This window comes from Pimephales promelas, chromosome 11, assembly GCF_988280905.1.
Source record: "Pimephales promelas chromosome 11, fPimPro1.hap1.1, whole genome shotgun sequence".
Classification (NCBI taxonomy): Eukaryota; Metazoa; Chordata; class Actinopteri; order Cypriniformes; family Leuciscidae; genus Pimephales; species Pimephales promelas.
This window is the reverse complement of record NC_142779.1, coordinates 32,529,617-32,549,679: the sequence shown is the minus strand read 5'-3', so window position 1 is coordinate 32,549,679 and position 20,063 is coordinate 32,529,617. Positions and strand designations below refer to the sequence as shown.

Below are 20,063 nucleotides of genomic sequence, written 5' to 3'. Positions count from 1 at the left end.
AGCATTGTGCCATTTTCCTTGCATAACAGAATTTATATAAATAAAATGTTCAAACAGCAACACTGAGGAACGAAAACATGAACTCATGAACTGACCCGGTTTAGTTTCTTAAAATAACTAACTTTATTTCTACTTTGGAAAGCAAAAAAAAAGTAATTTTGGAAGAATATCTTGAATGATTATGGCATACACTGAGTTTCTTAATGTTAGACCAAAGCATTTGTTTAGTATAGCATTTTATTTCACAAAACTGTTAAAATCAATGGGAATTTCACGTTTTGTTCTATTATAGCGCCACCAAGAGGCTCACGCCACCTTCACACGGGCAGTTGAAATCAGCTCCGATGCGGCTGCGAAACGACCGGAAGTCATTCATTTCCTATGGAGATTCGCAGACCGCATGCGAATGGGTCCGACCGAGTGCGGTGCGAAGAAAATCGTGTCCGTTGGTCATCCGGATGCGTTCAAAAATTTGAACTCGTGCGAAAAGCTACGGACGGTTCCTATCCGACAATTCCAGCGGAAGTTGAGCGTTGCTATGGTACTGATAAACAAACCTGAATTATTAACTTTTAAAAAAATAAATAATGATTTTATAACGATAAGTTGTCATGTCATTTTATAATTTCATGACTTTCTAACGTTTATAAGGGCAGTTAATACAATTAAATTGAAGGTAGACATTGAACTATTGACCACTATCACATTTTTATTCGACCTGACATGTCAACGTCCTGAGCAACTTTCCTCACGCAGCATAACCCTCATCAGAGAGACCATACAGAACTGACACAATCAAACTTTAATCTCTCCGCAATTTTTGTTCTACCCGCGTCCGACGCTTTTCACTGTGTAGTACGACGTCCGTTGGGAACGTATTGCGTATTACGGAGCTGATTTAAACTGCCAGTGTGAAGGCGGCGTCAGTCCCACAATTGTTTTATGTGTCCTCAGAGTGAGCCCATACATACGTGTGTCAACTTTGACGAAAATATCTCAATTTGCTTCAGAGTTAGACATTTACATGAAAAAAACACGTAAAAAATGACCAACACATGACTTTGTTTGAATTTTACTACCCCTTCCCATCATTTTTTTTGCATTTGGGCATTATTGTTTTAACTATCGACCTATGTTTCCGATTTGTGGTTTCGTCTCAATCGGAACAGCGGTTTCGAAGATATCGCCAAATGTTTTTTTTTGCGCTAAATCACTGCGCTACACCAACCATAAGACGAAACCCAGCATGTTTGATTTCGTTGGACTCGGCAATGATTCAGGAACTCAAAAAGATGACTCCCGTGAAAATAAGTGTACCACACCCAATTTTGTTGATAGGCATTACGGTTCAAAATTTGGACAGTTGGTGGCGCTAGAGGGAATGAGATAGAGACACTAAAATTGGTCTATTTAATGTTGGGACTGTCCTCTATCAGAATGTCAAACCAAAACAACTTTCCCGCAAACCAGTCTATGGGCTGCCATAGACGCCCAGTCGGAAACGGAAAAAGAAGAATAAAAGAACCAGAACGATTACAATAGGGGCCCGCACCTTCAGTGCTTGGCCCCTAATAACACAACTGATAAGAAGAAAAACATGAAAACTATGAGGAACTTGGTTATTTCAACAAAAATACATAAAATGTCAAGTGTCACAGAGGGAATTGTGGGAATGTCAATTTACGGTTTTTCACTGTAAATTATACAATGAGTTGTTCTTTTTCACTTTCAAAAACTGTAAATCAGTTATTTACCGTATATAGTACGGAAACGTTCTGTTAACCAATTAACAGTTTTGCACTGTAGCATTTTTACCGTTAAAAATCACGATTATTTTTTACAGTGCAAACTCATCGCAAGTTTATTTTAAAAGAGCGAAAGACTATTACTGTGGAATAAGACAGCATATCCTGTCTTGAATCTTCACAATTTCAGGGTTTAAAAAATAAAGCATGACTTTATAACAATAAAATGTTTTGCATTCGACACTTTCACTGCATATGTGAATAGTGAAGCCATGACCTTGGCACGGTGCCATGCCCTACCCATGAAACACTGCAGCAATTCCAAAACATTCTCAGTGTAATAACATTTTCCTCGAGGAGACTGTAAATTACCCCTGGAGATGTTTGCAAGTGTCAGCTGGAAAACATTTGCTCTCCCTGACCTGAAAGCATGCAATATTAAAGTCCTGTTATAGAGGGTGTTTTTTTCTGCTGTGGATGAGATGCCTCTCCACAAGATATGGCCGGGAATATCAAACCCGAGGCCTGTGGCAGTCAGCCACTCATGACAGTCAGCTTCTGCTGGGATACTGAAACCCATTCACCTCCACGTGCCTCAAACACTCGCGCTTTATCTTCTGCTAAGAGACCTGAACGAAACAGCTCTTGTGTGTCATCATGGCTCAAAACACTATTATATTTATTAATAAATGACCCTGTCTTATTGTGTACTAAAGTTTAAAGTATTCTTTAAAGGAATACTTCAGGATTTAGCATTAAGCTTTGTATTAGTAGAAAACCTGTAGTGTTTTCGAATTACCATGCTTTCCACCCCCATATCCCCCTAAGACGAGAGTTTTATTCATTTTTTTGTCTGGAAAAAATCCTCCGATGACATAAAAATAGTCATTTTGCGTCATTGGAGGATTTTTTTTTGTCCAGAGGCTAAAAGACTACAGTCAGTAGTAGGGTCTGTCCCGCATGTTCTCAACCCGCCCATAGAGGGTGATCTCACTCACAGAATGAACACATATTGTCAGCCATCTTTTTTTGAAAGCTAAGCTAGCAGGCTCTTGTTCTGTGGAGAAAGCTGAGTAGTAGGGGTTACCATCCTCTTTTTCCGGACATGTCCGGCCGTCGATGTGCGGGATTCAGCTTTTGCTTTCTGCTGTCGCCATTCATTGTTTACATGCACAGATTTGTTTCAATCTAACTGAATTCATTGCGATTGGTGAATCTGAATGTAGTGTTTACATGAACGCTAAACAAGTGATCGGTTGATGTGCGTTTTAACATTGCTAAGAAAATCCCTGTTCGTCCGTGAGAGATACGAGACCGGTACGTCTCACAGGTGTCGCTCATCGGTAATGACACCACCGGCATCGCGCCGTTCTCCCGCGGCCCTCACTCGTCCCGCTTGCCACAGTAAACGTGACTCGCGCCGTTCTCCCGCGGCCCTCCCTCGTCACGCTCGCCACAGTAAACGTGACTCGCGCCGTTCTCCGACGGCCCTCACTCGTCCCGCTCGCCACAGTAAACATGACTCGCGCCGTTCTCCCGCGGCCCTCACTCGTCCCGCTCGCCACAGTGCGGCCCTCACTCGTCCCGCTCGCCACAGTAAACGTGACCCGCGCCGTTCTCCCGCGGCCCTCACTCGTCCCGCTCGCCACAGTAAACGTGACTCGCGCCGTTCTCCCGCGGCCCTCAGTCGTCCCGCTCGCCACAGTAAACATGACTCGCGCCGTTCTCCCGCGGCCCTCACTCATCCCGCTCGCCACAGTAAACGTGACCCGCGCCGTTCTCCCGCGGCCCTCACTCGTCCCGCTCGCCACAGTAAACGTGACCCGCGCCGTTCTCCCGCGGCCCTCACTCGTCCCGCTCGCCACAGTAAACATGACTCGCGCCGTTCTCCCGCGGCCCTCACTCGTCCCGCTCGCCACAGTGCGGCCCTCACTCGTCCCGCTCGCCACAGTAAACGTGACCCGCGCCGTTCTCCCGCGGCCCTCACTCGTCCCGCTCGCCACAGTAAACATGACTCGCGCCGTTCTCCCGCGGCCCTCACTCATCCCGCTCGCCACAGTAAACGTGACCCGCGCCGTTCTCCCGCGGCCCTCACTCGTCCCGCTCGCCACAGTAAACGTGACCCGCGCCGTTCTCCCGCGGCCCTCACTCGTCCCGCTCGCCACAGTAAACATGACTCGCGCCGTTCTCCCGCGGCCCTCAGTCGTCCCGCTCGCCACAGTAAACGTGACTCGCGCCGTTCTCCCGCGGCCCTCACTCGTCCCGCTCGCACAGTAAACATGACTCGCGCCGTTCTCCCGCGGCCCTCACTCGTCCCGCTCGCCACAGTAAACGTGACTCGCGCCGTTCTCCCGCGGCCCTCACTCGTCCCGCTCGCCACAGTAAACATGACTCGCGCCGTTCTCCCGCGGCCCTCACTCGTCCCGCTCGCCACAGTAAACATGACTCGCGTCGTTCTCCCGCGGCCCTCACTCGTCTCGCTCGCCACAGTAAACGTGACTCGCGCCGTTCTCCCGCGGCCCTCACTCGTCCTGCTCGCCACAGTAAACGTGACTCGTGCCGTTCTCCCGCGGCCCTCACTCATCCCGCTCGCCACAGTAAACATTATGAATGACGACTGTAGAACGCAAAAGCCAAATCCCGGACATTTTGGGCGATCTCGAAACACATTTTCGGGCAGACTCATCACGGAGACTCACTAGTAGCCTGAACTTGTTGTTTAACTACTGCGCTCTGTTACCGGTAGGCGTGGCCTCCTAGGGCAGCGAAGCAAGTGCATTCTGGGAGTTGTTGTCTTTCATTCACATAAGCCAAAAATTTAATTTTCTGGCTTTTCTCAGTCTAGAAAGCTCCAAATTTCACATTTCTTCTACATAAATGACCCATTTTAAATACACATTCATCTTTCCAGAGGTGCAGTATCCCTTTAAGAAAGGGTTTTCATAACTGTTCATTAAAAATGAAAAACACTCTGTGCCTGTCTTGTGCTGACATAACCTAGGCTATGGGGAAGTCAAATATTAACTGATAACGTCACGGCATAACATGTTTTAAGCCCCAGTCTAATCTGATCCTGCCCTCAATTATTTCCACAGGTAAACATGTCAACCTTGATGTTAACTGAAATTAAATGGCTTTTAACAGCACAAAACATGTTAGATTGTACACTAATGTTCAAGTTTGAAGTCAGTAAGATTTCTTTTTTTATTATTAAGAAATTAATACTTTAATTAAGCAAGGATGATTTGATGACATTCTAATCCTGATATTCTAATCCTGAATAACGCATCAAGCTTTCCACAAAAAGATTAACAGCACAAAAGTTTTTAATAATAATAATAATAATAGATGCTTCTTGAGCTGCAAATTACCATATTAGAGTGATTTCTGAAGGATCACGTGACACTGAAGACTGCAGTAATGATGCTGAAAATTCAGCTTTGGTCACAGAAATAAATGACATTTTAAAATATATTACAGCAATGTAAACGAACATGCCCATTTTTGACAACGGCATATTTGTACAATAGAACAAATAGAGAAACACAAGCCTGCCAATCCCAGCTGGTAGGATAACCTTCTATACACGAGTCCAGCGTTCACCATCACTGTATAAACAACAGGAAACATGGACGCTAGATCAAATGATCAGGGATTGTTGTTCAGGCCAACAGATGATTCAGTTTGTTCATCAACATGTTCATCGGCTGCTGCAACACTCAGTACTAAATGAGAAATTGAGTGATGAGTAGATGAAAAACATGACAATCTCCCTTGTAGCCCGAATTGTAAGTGTGCCGAAAGCAATGGTGTCTAAGAAATGTTACGAGGTCCTATCACAATACCCCGAAATGCACTCTCTATATGCAGATTTTCAAATCTGCAAAATGAATTTAAATGGATCTGAGAATACTGCAAAACTATGAAACACTACAACTACACCACAAAAATCCATACTGAAAACAATAGCCAAAATATTAAATTCAACACCAGTGGTGTTACTGTTAAACTAAAAGTACCAAAAACTGTTTGTTTTTGTTCATTGAAAAAGCCAAAATAAAATTAAAATAATAAGTCAATAATAAGAAGAAATGCGCCAAAAGTGAGCCAAACTTTACCGTACTGTGCAGTGGAAATGCGCCATAAGTGAGCCGAACCGTACCATGCAGTGGAAATGTGCCATAAGTGAGCCGAGCAGAAACTGAACCGTACCGTACCATGCAGTGGAAAAGCGCCAAAGCATGCCGTACCGAGCCGAACCGAACAGTACTATACCATGCAGTGGAAAAGCGTCATAAGAAGTGTCCAATTACACTTGAGGCAACTGTATGGACTAGTATAGGGAATATTTCAGCATCTCACACAGAGCCAAAGAGCAGAATCCTTTTCCAAAGCTGATGCTGGATGCATATCAGTGCTTCAGTGTTTAAAATAACTTGTTGTTAAATTCTGTGTGAACATTAGAAGCCACATAAATATATCCACTCTGATCTGCCAACAAGAAAGATAAAAAAAATATTATAAAACCTAGAATCAGAGATGGCAATCCTGCTTTAGTTCAGTAGATGTTGTCAATCAGAAGTGTTTTCTGTGGCCATGTACACACTCTGACGTTCAGTTGTATCCAACGATGTGAGTCACAGCACAATGAAGCATTTATTAGGGGCTCTATGGACTAAAGTCCTAAATGTGTCAGAAATCTAGGAATGTACTAGAACAGGGCCTTGTAGTTACACACTGCTCACTGCGTGAATAGTTTATCCTTAAATCCAAAATTTACTTTTTTTTAGATTTTAACGTTATGTTATAGCTTAATACTTATAGGAAAATAATTAATTAATTAATTAATATAAAAATGAATTGTTATCAGAGAAAATCACAAATGTTCGAGCACAAAACGATTGCTCTTGCTCTTGATAAGGAGGGACATAAATTGGGTAAATGGTTGTTCACAATTACTCGTACTGTTCACGTTGTTCATGTTTATTTGTGCTCTTTTGTCAATTTTTTTTGCTATAAATATACCATTCAGTTCAAATATTACACTCATCAGCAGTGATATGATTTGAATCTACTTAAAATGTCTATGAACAGCATCTGTGGCATGTACAAAAATAAAAAAAATATACACACACATACATGCATAAATAAATAAATAAATACATATACATTAGTGGTGTAACAGTACATAAACATGACGGTTCGGTACGGGTTCGATACAGTAGGGGGATCAACTTTATTAAAAAATGCGTCTCTATATTTTCATTGTAAATTCAATTATGATTAAAAAAAAATTCTAAAAGGAAAAAAAAAAATAGTTAATGCAGTAACTTAGGGAGCCCTTACTTACATATTACAATAATATTAGAGATTACAATTAACAGCAGAGCCCAAATTATTAAATTCAGTTATATATAAATATATAAATATCAAATATATATATTTATACATACACACACACACACACACACACACACACACACACACACACACACACATATATATATATATATATATATATATACACACACACATAGACGTAAATATAATAAATAGGTTAATATAGTGCATCCGAAATGCTTATCTAGAGTTCATTTCTAGTGAACTTAACCTGCTGTCGACACTAAATGCCTGAGGTAAATGTAATGCTACGTGAGAAATTATTCTCAAGCTGTTTTATTGATATCTTTAAGTAGTGAAAACAGCAAACAGCTTTCCATGAGCGCACGCCCCCTGCTGGACTGGAGTGTGGATCACCTGTGACTGCACGCACCGAACCGTGATGTCTGTACAGTACATGTACCGCTACACCCCTAATATACATACACACGCGCACAGGCCATTTCATTAGGTACACCTGTTCAACTGCTTGTTAACGCAAATATCTAATCAGCCAATCACACGACAGCGCCTCAATGCAGTTAGGCATGTAGACATGATCAGTACGATCTGCTGAAGTGCAAACTGAGCATCAGAACGAGGGAGAAAAGGTGACTTTAAACATGGGATGGTTATAGGTAGTTGTATTTCAGAAACTGAGGATCTACTGGGATTTCAACAACCATCATGATTGGGACTGAAGTAGAGTATGTTGATTGTCTGGCGAGTTGGATGAAGTGATGTATGATCCATGTGTGACTTTGATAGAGTTCACATACTGACACTGAGAAAGACGGAGGGGTGATTCAGGCCTAGTTCACACGTACACGGGTGTTTTTATGAACTGAGTGTCGCCTCCTTGAGTCCTTCGTGTGGGACAGGGCCTCGGTTTACCTGCCTGTAACTGCCATTCAGAGGCTAAAGCATTGAGTGAGAGACAAAACATTCACAAAAGAAAAAACCTCCAGAGAGGCTTGGAGCTGAGCACTTCATTATTAACAAGCACCTGATCTGGGCAGCGTTCGCTTCTCCTGGCCCGGGCTCACTTCTGTTCAGGCCTGCGGTGAATAATTCAACACAGCAAAGGTTCATATATCTCTGTTTTTGCACACACACACACAAGTCTTGTTTTTTAGCAACTTGAACACAACTTTGTTCAGTATAGCCGGTCTCTATACCACTAGTTGAGTCAGACTAGCTCACACTTCACTCTTTATGGAGAATAATAACATAGAAAATAAAGACAAATCTGCCTTTGGACAAAGATCAGGAGTGATACCTGACCGTATATCACCTAGGGACCATAAATAGAATAAAAGTTCAAATTTTATATATAAATTTACGTACAAGTAGTATATAAATTACCTTTTCAAAAAGTAATATTAACAGTTTTTCTGCAGTATTGGTAGTAGCAAGAGGACACTCAAATTTGATTCCTGCGTTGGACCCAATTATATTATGGGCAACTGTCCGAAATGTAAGAAAAAATAAATAAATAAATAAATAAAAAGAAAGAAAGAAATATGTAAAAAATATGTAAAAATATGTAAAAAAAAAAAATAAAAAATAAACATAAATAAATATATATAAATGGAAATATGTTAAAAAAAAAAAAATTTAAAAAAAGTCAGATGACCAGGGGTCTCGTGTTTCATACGGCCTCTTGAGAGTTTATTTTTGAATACACACAAAAAAAGTTGACTTTATGCATTTTGGTTCAGCCTTTAATGTAATCTTATAGCTTCCTTAAAATAGTATTAAAATGCATAAATATGCAACGAAAGAAGCACAAATACATTTTCCAACTTATTAGAGAAAAACACAAATTTAAGAGCAGGAAAGAACTCAAGTGATTAATGATTGCTCTTGATCTAGAGAAGGAGGGATGTAAAATAAATTGGGTAAATGATACTGTTTACAATTACTTGTATTGTTCAGGTCTTTTTTAAATATGATTTATTTGTGCTCTCTTGTGCAGCTGAATTAGAGGAATGATCTGCAAGCGTGCTCAGACCTTGCGAATAACTGTCAAAATGTCATAATGCACTCAATTATGTTGTAAATGACTGTAAACATTTCATTGATGTGGCGGGACCTCTGCAAAAAATTAAAAAATACATACTTCCGAGAATTTTTTGCGTGCTCAAGCGTTATAATTTCGAGTTTATATATAATATAAGCCGTTTCTTTTGTGCATCTCTGCCATCGTACCAGGAAGAAAACAAGAGCATGGATGTGTACAAGTTAATATAGATCTATTTGGTCAAAAATAGGCTTTCATAAGGGCAGAACTTTTAATATCAAGGCCTTATGTCCGCTTTAACGCACCCCCGGTGGCCGTGGTCGACACGCAATGTACATGGTCCTATTTGCCAAGTTCAAGGGGCCATTGAAAAAAAAAAAGGAGATCGGTACAGTAAAAAGTGCTCAAAATTTGCCTTTGCTTAGGGCAGTACGTCAGCTCGAAGTGCTGTTAAATGAATGAAGTCAGCATTTCTCCTGCATTTGTAAGGATTTTTTAATTGTCCATTAGAGTTTTAGGCTGGTCTATATAAATATACTGCCCTAACAAAACTCAAATTAAGGACTTTTTTATTGTTCCAACCATTTCTAATGAACCATTACACTTGACGATGTACAAAGCTGTATTGTGCCATGAGGACATTTCCCAGTGTGGTGTCTCGGATGCAGTAAACCGGACATTATGCCTTGATATTACAGGTATTGCCCTAACATTAAAAGCCAAATTAGCATTCCAATCTTTTTTATGAACCCGTAATCCATGATCTCGTTTTCTAGTAAGATGGCAGAGACACAGAGTAAATAGATTATAGTAGGGCGGCACAATTAATCGAATTTCCAATCGCGTTTATGGATGCTACGATTCTATAATTGTTCAAAGCCACGATTTGTGTTGTCAAAAAACTTGGTTCTAAAAAAAATTAAACTGTTACGGTACCAGCTTTTCTAGGTACCGAGTACCGGCTTAATCCGGTTCTTGACGCGCTGTCTGAAAGGTGCACAGTTGCGTCCTCTTCATAACGCTGAAATGGCTCTGAATCCACTTGTTGACACGAAAGGGGGAAAGAGCCACATATAGAAATATTTTTGGATTATAGGCTACTAGGCGCATTTCCATGACAGATTTGCACAAAACTATTGCGATATTTCCAAATGTCAGTAAAAAACTATTGCGAAATGACGGTGTTTCCATTAACCGATGTTATGCGACTAAAACGTCTTTTTTGCCTCTCGCCATAAGTCATTCCAAAAATCATGGCAATGGACGTTGGTTGGTTTATAGGGGTGCACGATTCAGAAAATGTCACGATTCGATACCGATTTTTTGTCTCGAGATTCGATTCAAAATCGATTTTCGATTCAAAAACGATTCTCGATTCAAAAAACGATTCGCAGGTCTACATAAATGTAGTTTACTTTTTCCTATGTGATTGATTGCAGTAGACATAATTTAAAAGAAAAGTTTGATATTACTTTATATGTCTTCATACAAAAATAAAAACTTTTGCAACTAAAAAGTGCTAAGTGCCAAGCTTTGGCCAGCTTTTAAATACATTTAATTCAAGTTCAAAATAAAACTTAAATAAAAAGCTTTTACATTTAGCTTTAAAGTGCTATAGTCAGATCAAACAAACAATTATGCTAAATGTGGTTTAAGGAGTAGGCCTACTTCAGCTACCAGGTTGACTGTTGAAATGTGAACTCGACTGGGCACATTGAACTTCCTAAAAATATATACTAATTTCATAGAACCCTTGCGAAAATATTTTAAATAGATTTAAAAAAGCCACCGTTACTGGTAACATCTATGGTTAGATTGATTTGTTTAGATCCAGTGAAGTCGTTCATAGGCGCGTAATTTGGTATCTCCAGTTAACTAGCAGAGCATTCATTTAGGTCGCTATTAAATAAGAGACCTGTTGTTTTTGAAATCAAGCTGAGCGCTCGTGTCCGCTGCGATCAGTGTCATGGATACAGTGTTCTCTTTTACTGTCTATGGTTCTCTGTGGCTCGCGCAGTCTTCTCTCGGATGCGCGCTTCAATCTATCGCCGTTGTGGAGACTCCGGTGAAATCTCAAAATAAAATGCACACAAACGTGATGAACATATTCGGTTTTGATGAGAGAGAGAAAAAACTATACGAGTGCGGTTTAGAACCCGTAACCTCTGACACGCTTGGCAAAAGATCTACAGAACTCAAACATAAGATCTGCGGATCGATGCATTTGTTTACGGGTTGAGCAGAGTGGCTGCACAGTTTGACCAGCGGGCGGCAAGAACTTGCAATAACTATTTATCAGACCGGCCCTCGCAGCCTCGAAACCATAGAAACACTACCGGACCACCGGTAAAGTCCCGACTCACCCGATTGCCACTCCGTCCCTGCACGCCATTAAAAAATATAGCCTATGAATCGATTTTTGGAATTCTATGAATCGATTCTGAATCGGTAAAGATTGAATCGCGATTCAAATGTGAATCGATTTTTTTTGCACACCCCTATTGGTTTATATATATCACAGCCATGCACCGCACTAGACATTATTATTATAAATGGAAGGAGACGTGGTGTGTGTTATCCAAGCATTAATAGTTCCTGGGTGTTTCTCCCTTATTTCTGCTTCGAGGTCTTGATTGTGGCATTTCTTTGAGTCCAGTAGGCTATTCCTGTAATTATCGTTTCTTTTTTAATGAATTTAATAAAGAACTCTGTCTCGTATTATGTCCAAACGGTCAGTGTACTTGCATTCGTTCTTACTTGCAAAACGAAAAATGAACGGTTGTTGTATTTTTAAAACGCATAGTTGAACACCTACATTTTAGTTTGACCACACCAATGCTGCGCTATATATACACATCTCAACGAATTTTCAGATATTTTTTTATGATTTTTACCCCTTTAAAACATTTAAAATATTCACAAATTAATATGGGAAAAAAATGTAGATTTTACTGGTTTTCTAAGGCCAAATTAGAACCTGGAAATTATATTTTTCCCGCAGTGCTGTATGTATAGGTGAGTAATAATAAATGCGTCTGAAAAAATAACGACCTAAAAACATATCTCCATCTCCGGATGCACCTTTAGAGAGAACTGCATCTTTCATACGGATTACATAATCAGAAGGTATTAGTTTACGATTCGAATTTGTTCTTTTTAAAGTGGACATTTAAAGCTTTAGTCTATAAAGGATATTGGTTCAGTTCTCGCGCTCCAGTTCACGAAGATCATAAAGCGCGCCTGATTGTTTTATTTTATTTTACAAAAGCACGTTTTCTTGTTATTGTGACATTACGCAAATAAAAGTAGCTGCGAATAAATGTATTATTATTTTCTCTATAACCAGAAATGATAGAGTATTTTAAGTTGATTCCACTGTTGATGGGAAAATGCAAGTACTCACGGCATGCCCGCGTCCGTCTACCATCCATTGCGTGCTCCAAACTCCGCACACACTCTTGGATATTGGTCAAAATCTAGTGTTTATTTGTGATAATCTTAGCCCTATTATTATCATTGTCCAACCTGTACTATGAATGAGATGTGACGAATTGCTTTGTTCCTTTTTTGGATAAAAGCGTCTTCTACATATGAAGAGCTCTTTTCCAAAACGCGTTAAACGACATTTTTAAAAAAAATGAGTTTGTCGTGTCATTCTGCTGCGGACAGAACCCTTTCACTGCTCTATCAACGTTTCATGCCGAATCGCTATATTTCCTTGTTTAAAATGTACTGCAAGATACAGTTTCTTCCCAAGCCGCGATAAGCACCAGCCCTGTTTTTAGCCTAAACACGATAAATCCTCAAATTCAATGAGCGCTCTACACAATCCAGCACGGCGGCACTCTGAACAGAGGTTTATTATGTTCATTCATTCCTCAAAATGAGTCCTAGTTTTCTAGTCGACTAGTAGTAGATCATTTACGCCATTTGTATTATCAGTAATCACATATATTGATTTAATTAAATGGGAGAGAAACCATATGAGCGTTTTTAATTGCATATTCCGCATCTCAACGTATGCATAAAGCTTGCCACAAAGAACCGGCAAAAGTAATGATTATGCATGAAACATTTGAATTGTTTATTAATAAACTAGTGTTTTCTGTCAGTGTCAGCAACAAAGATAAAGTTGATGATGCTTACTCGCCATCTTCGCAGTGAACGCGCATAGAGAAACGCATACTTCGAATTAGCCTACATACGCAGAGAGTTGCCAATTTATTTTAGTTTTTAATTGTTTTGTTTAAAAGTAGATATTTAAAGCTTTCTGTAGCTTAGTTCTCAGGCCTGTGTGAGGCAAGCATCGCGGTGTTTCGGTTCATATTATGAGACGCGCTCCGGTTCACCTGCGCGCCTCTGTGTCCTGATTATATTGTCTGATATTTACTTCTAATGTATTAATCCAGTCAATTTGTCGATGAAACATTTATTAAAATGAAGATACAATTTATATGAAACGAAATTTACAAGCTTTCTACAAAACAAAACTTAATAAGTGGTCAAAATCATGTCTGACGCACTCCAAATATTTTCCGATATTGGGCAGCTTTTGAATTTTGATCCTATCTTACTCATCTCATGCGGTTCCCTTTTCATAGCCTACTCAACATAGATGAAATAATAAAAATAAGTAATGTAATATTATTAAAAACAAATGTGAAATGTTTATTTTTTTTTTTGTTTTTTTTTTTTAACTTATATTTAAGCGTCATGCTGCTCCGCTTTGCTCACATGTTATGTAGCCTGTGTGTGTGTGTGCATGTGCTGGAGGGGTGCCCATCCCTTTTTTGAATATCGTTATCATATATTGATCATTTTTAATAATTAGTTTTTTCATGCATATGTTGAAATTGGTATTAATAATTTGTTTTTTTTCATGCATATGTTGAAATTGGTACTATTTGTTTGAGGTTTATTTCGATTTATAGCGTTTTGGAAAAAAATAAAATTAACTTTTAAATTATCATTAACAATATTGTTGTTTGATTTAATAATTATTGTTCAAAATGTTCAGACTGAACCAATAAAACATTTAAACAGGATAATTTGAATATTCACAAAATGTGTGGGTCTAGGTAAAAAATGTAGTTTTCCTGAAAACTATTGAAATGGATTTATAGCGTTTTGGAAAAGAGCTCTTCATATGTAGCCTAATAAATGTTATAATAGGCTAATGATGATAATTTGTATTATTATTTGCGGAAACGGACCTAAAACACACTCCGTCTTCTAAGTCAGGTGACTGTAAATGCACAAAACCAGTTTCCATTGCAGTTTTGTGAAAAAATCCTTTTTCGAATTGCCTGAAAAACCTCCTCATGAGAGCGCAAAAAAATGTTTTGCGGTAAACGGGAGTTTTTGCAAATTTGAAGTGTTTCCATTGAGCGTATTTTCATTTCGCAATTTCAATTTGCGCAAATTGAAGGGTAATGGAAACGTAGCTGTCACGTTGCCATAAGAGGGCATTCATATGCATATTCGCAATTTCAAATTTAGGCACGAGGACAGCGCGCTCACAATAAAAACTCGAAGGACGCCGCAGGAGAGCAAACGCTTTGGAAAGAATTTAAATTTGACGCTTTGGAAAAAACGCAATATGTGAACGGCCTCTAAAGTGGTTTTGTGGTAGTTTTACGAGTACATGAGCACAGTATCCAACAAACACCAGAGTACTGGTATTAGTATCAGTGCATCCCTATTTATTTCATTAATATCGGTCCCAGTTCTAGGCTTATTCTTGCCTGGATAACTCTTAGCAGGTTTAAAAAGCCCTTTTAAAATGAAATATAAATGCAGTTTTGGATTAAATAAAAGTATCATTCACCATTCATTCACTTTCCTTAATCCATTATTTAACATCAACACAGTGAGTGAACATCAATACATTTAGTGAACAATGTATTTTTACAACATTAATTTATATTTGTAAAAGTTATTTAATACAACAAACACTTGATTGGTCATGTTTGTTCACTTCATTCATTGTGCATTACAGAAAAAGCTTTTGATTTTAAAAATGTGTTCATTTTTAAATTAACCCCAAGGAGAATAATTGCTACATTATATTATACATTATAAACTATTGTTTATTGTTAGGTCATTTTATATAATCTTTTTGTGAAGTGTTTTAATACAGATGTACAGTTTCCATATTTGTAACCATGATAAACACTTTAATTTATGTAAATGTAATCTAAATTGAGCATTGGTACCGAAATTGGTACAGAGAACCGTGAATTTTTAGTGGTATGTTACCGAATACTGACAACACTATAGACAACACTAGCCATAAATACAAAAAAAAGACTTTTTAAAATGACTTCTGCATGCTTGAGATGTGTTTGGAGCATGTTATGTTGCAAGAGGCTTATCTCGACTACTTCAGAGTACCCAGTCCCATAGGAACGTTAGTGTATGCTGATTGGTCGAACACACGAGGATCACCGGCAACCGCCATTTTTAAAAAAGCTATGTAAATTCTAATTATAGCCTATATATTTACACCACAAACTAACTCTATGAACAAGGAAAACAGTGATAGATGGACCTCTCAACCTTTATGCGGAGGAGAAAATCCAACGCAACTTTGAGGGGACCAAGCCAAACATGATTATGTATTTCTGCTCAGATAGCGACACTGGATATCTAAAAGTCAGAAAGAAAAGAAAAAAAAAAAGAGTTTCTACCTGGCAGTGCGAATGCAACCACGAAAACGGCCAAAGGGAACCAACCTGGTGGCTTGTTCCTAAAACTACCCGGTGTGAAAAAGCCCCTATGCTTTTTTTTTATTTAAAGAAGCCAAACCAAACCAATGTTGCCATTTGAGGATGAATGTTACAGAAAAGTAATAAAAGTTTTCCAGGAAGAGTTTTTACCTTGTTGTTATTTTTTTTATTGAAGCAACTGCATGCCATACATATACATATATATATGTATATATCTACATATGTATGCATGTATGTATATATGTATACACACATATATATACATATATATATATATATATATATATACACATATATATACATACACAGGTATATATGTGTGTGTGTGTGTGTGTGTGTGTGTGTGTGTGTGTATATATATATATATATATATATATAAGGGCTGTGAAACGATTAATCGCGATTAATCGCATCCAAAATAAAAGTTTGTGTTTACATAATAGATGTGTGTGCAGTGTGTATAATTATTTTGTATATATAAATATACACATATGCATGTATATATTTAAGAAAAATTTGTTATTAATATATCAAATAAATTTTGTATAAACATATATAAAGAATACATGCTAATATTTTTTAAATATATACATGCGTGTGTGTATTTATATATTCAAAATAATTATACACACTAAACACACATATATTATGTAAACACAAACTTTTATTTTGGATGCGATTAATCGCAATTAATCGTAATATATATATATATATATATTTGGCAATATAAATCGTAATTAATTATCGAAATTAAAATTTCAAGGGAATTGACAATTTTGATTTTTGTCATAATCATGCAGCCCTAGATTATAGCATACACAAACTAGAAATTGTAACCTGTGAGCACAATAACAAATCCCATTTCGCGCATGAACATTTTTTTTTTCTATTTTTTAAGTCTATTTTTTTTTTTAAAGACCCAAAATTTACCAAAATAGCCACTTAACTAGGTGATGTTCAAGGTAAATTAGTATGAAACACCATTACTTATTACTCTTAGAGCAAATGGGCAATTCATTAGGCAAAAGATCCAAGATCCAAACTAGATTACAGAAATCAACCAAAACCTGATGATCACTTATCAGCAGTTACTGCACAGCATAATACAGATAAAGTACAAATGATTTCTCTCCACGAAACTACTTTATTAATTACAGCTGTTCGGCGAGACCAGATGCAGAAAATGTAGCAACATTGAGAATCACAAGAGACACAGACACATAAAGTTACAGACCAGCGTGAAAATACCGCTTGGCATCGCCCCTCACCTCAAGTGTGCGTGTTGCATTCTCCAGAGTCATCGCCCCAAGTGGGTCCACCGGTCGCCAAGGAAACTCAATCTAGCTCTCGTCTCGCTCCTCTTCCTCCCGCTCCTCCTCCTCCCCCGTTCAGCATGTGAACCTCAGGGCTATCAATGACCTGAAACAAAAGCAGGTGGATGGAAAAACACGAGCGTCATTGGCGGCAGAGCAGTTCGCTGCCAATCATCCAGGCCCGGGATTAAGTGTCAGCGAAGACGCGACAGGGCCCGTGGGACGGCTGGAGCGTGTCTCAAATGAACGTCTGCCTTTCTGCTTTGCATTCACACTCACTGACTCGCTCACTAGAAGCGCAGGCATAAAGCAGTTAGATGCTAATTAAGGTGTGTTCCATCAGGAGAAAGTGTCTTGATTAATGGATGTGAGGGACAGCTCTGCGGAAAGATGGATATTCCCCTGACGCTGCACACCAAACAAACTGCCTGGCACATGACGGGACTCAATGAAGCTTGGGGGACCGCAAGAACAAGCAGAGAGAGAGAGCTTAAACACATGTGATGGAGACTCCAGACCAGACCAATCTGAAAGTGTTTCTTAACCTGCAGGGTATGTCAATTCCCCCATCAAGAGATTATTTTCTGGTTAAAGTGATAGTTCACTTTGAAATTAATTTTTGGTATGTTTCAGCTTACCTCAAGTGCATCCAAGGTGTAGGTGTCTTTGTTTCCGCAGTATTTTCAATTTTGATATTTTTAGGTCAAACCGTTCTTGTCTGTCAGTCATATAATGCAGGTCTATGGTCACCACCTCAAAGAGCATGCACAGAGAAGTCCAAATTAAACATGATTTAATGACTCGTAAATGTAAGTACACATCGATGGCCTAAAACACGAAACGAGCGGTTTGTGTGAGAAAACGAACAGGATTTATATCGTTTTCACCTCTTGTAAATACAGCCACAAAGCGCCCACAAGAGCTAAAAACGATATAAATACTGTTCGTTTTCTCACACAAACCGCTCGTTTCGTGTCTTAGGCCATCGATGTGTACTTACATTTACGAGTCATTAAATCATGTTTAATCTAGACTTCTCTGTGCATGCTCTTTGAGGTGGTGACCATAGACCTGCATTGTAATTTACTGTTATTACTACGGTAAGTACATGTAACATATGTAACAGGGACATCGTAAAATAAAGTGTTACCCAAATTTGCATAATGCCAGTCTAGATTTTATAAAACTGATGTTTTTCACACTTGCCTGAAATGTAAGTAACCCTGACCAGGTTGATTATTTAGTTCATGAGTGTTTGATTAAGGTTGGAGGAAATCTTCTCACAGTTAAGGAGAGAACGGAAACAAAAGTACAATAGGTTCATGGCACAAGAGAAATCGAGCTCCAGACTCCTGCATGAGCGCCAATGCTTTACTGTTAGGCCACGGCTCTGACTTAACATTAAGTTTTAAAAGGTTCAGACTTTTAAATATGCATAAAATTACATTAACAAACTGAATGTAATCTAATCCACTTTAATTAGAGAAGAGAAGCCGGCTGACCACAGCGAACAGAAAACTGCAAGGGCAATAAAACCCCAAGAAAATCAATTACATGGCTGTTTTAGCAAAGCAAGACCGCTGTTCTGTATTCCTGTACAGTTCCATCAGAAAACAAGATATGGAGAAACACCATCTCAAAGACAACAGCCGGTTTCCCAGGCCCATCAGCGTGATTGATGTCGATGAAGACACCCAAAGTCCGTAGAGGTTTGTCGCTTTAACCAAGAACTTACAAAATAAACAAAAGACCTAGATTTAGTCCCGTCACACATTATTCCGAACTGCCTGAAGAAATCTTAAATAACTCAAGAGCTGTAAAAGCTGCTCCAAACTCAAAAGGCCTTTCAAAACTCTTCCCATTCTTCACTTAAAGACCAGACGCCCATGCTGGGCGGGCTTGCACTTTGGCTAATGGCGTCTAGCTTTTGACTAGCATGAAAGCACTGGAATCAGATTAAGGCGTAAAACTTGCCATTATGTATAGAGGACCACTGCACAGCAGGACGAGACATGAGGGAAACGATAGGCATTTGTTAACTAAAACAAACAATATATGATTTATGAAGCAACTTTTAAAACATATTCATTGTTATTATCTGGCAAAAGTAGATTAATGTGTGTCCTTGCAATTCATTTGATAAATTGATTGCCATATTATTGTTAACCGAATCGTTAAAGGGTTAGTTCACCCAAAAATGAAAATTATGTCATTAATGACTCGCCCTCATGTCGTCCCAAGCCTGTCAGACCTTTGTTAATCCACAGTTTAAGATATTTTAGATTTAGTCCGAGAGCTTTCTGTCCCTCCATTGAACATGTATGTACGGTATACTGTCCTTGTCCAGAAAGGAAATAAAGACTAGAGTCAGACCGATATATCGGCAGGCCGATATTAGGCATTTTCCAAACTATCGGTATCGGCAGTTATAATGGCCGATAAATTAATATTTCAAAAATAAAATAAAAACGGACGACACACGCTTCAACAATGTCATGAGTGTTGGAGTTGTATAGTTTGTCCACCAGAAGGCACTCTACACCGTCCCTATTGGCAACACTTGTGTATAGATGGATCTCTCCTTGGCCTGTTATATTGAAAATGTATATTTTACAATTTGCAGTAAGACGTTATCCATTGCAAAATTATGGCTCATCATAGACTAGCCAACCACAAAGCTAGCTAATGCCACTATCATCCGTGGAAGACCGCTAACGTAAGTTTCCTTTTAAAATGCATTATCATATTATTTTAGTTAAAACTCATACATAACTACAAATAACTAATGTCAGGGAAATCTGTTAATGTTTTGTTGCGCGTTTCTGAAAAAAAAAAGTATCGGCCGATATATCGGAATATCGGATTTTAAAACCAA

General features: G+C 38.7%; 1 protein-coding gene across 2 annotated transcripts in view; it reads right to left on the bottom strand.

The window, feature by feature from the left end:
• Nucleotides 1–20,063, bottom strand: part of tjap1 (tight junction associated protein 1 (peripheral)) — a 136,598-nt gene that overhangs the window by 67,681 nt on the left and 48,854 nt on the right. Inside the window, exon 2 of one of the 2 annotated variants that reach the window (XM_089117305.1) lies at nucleotides 17,144–17,294. The exons of the other annotated variant lie outside the window; for it this stretch is intronic. The gene's annotated coding sequence lies outside the window, so the exon portion shown is untranslated. The remainder of the gene's footprint in view (nucleotides 1–17,143; nucleotides 17,295–20,063) is intronic. 2 annotated transcript variants of the gene reach the window in all.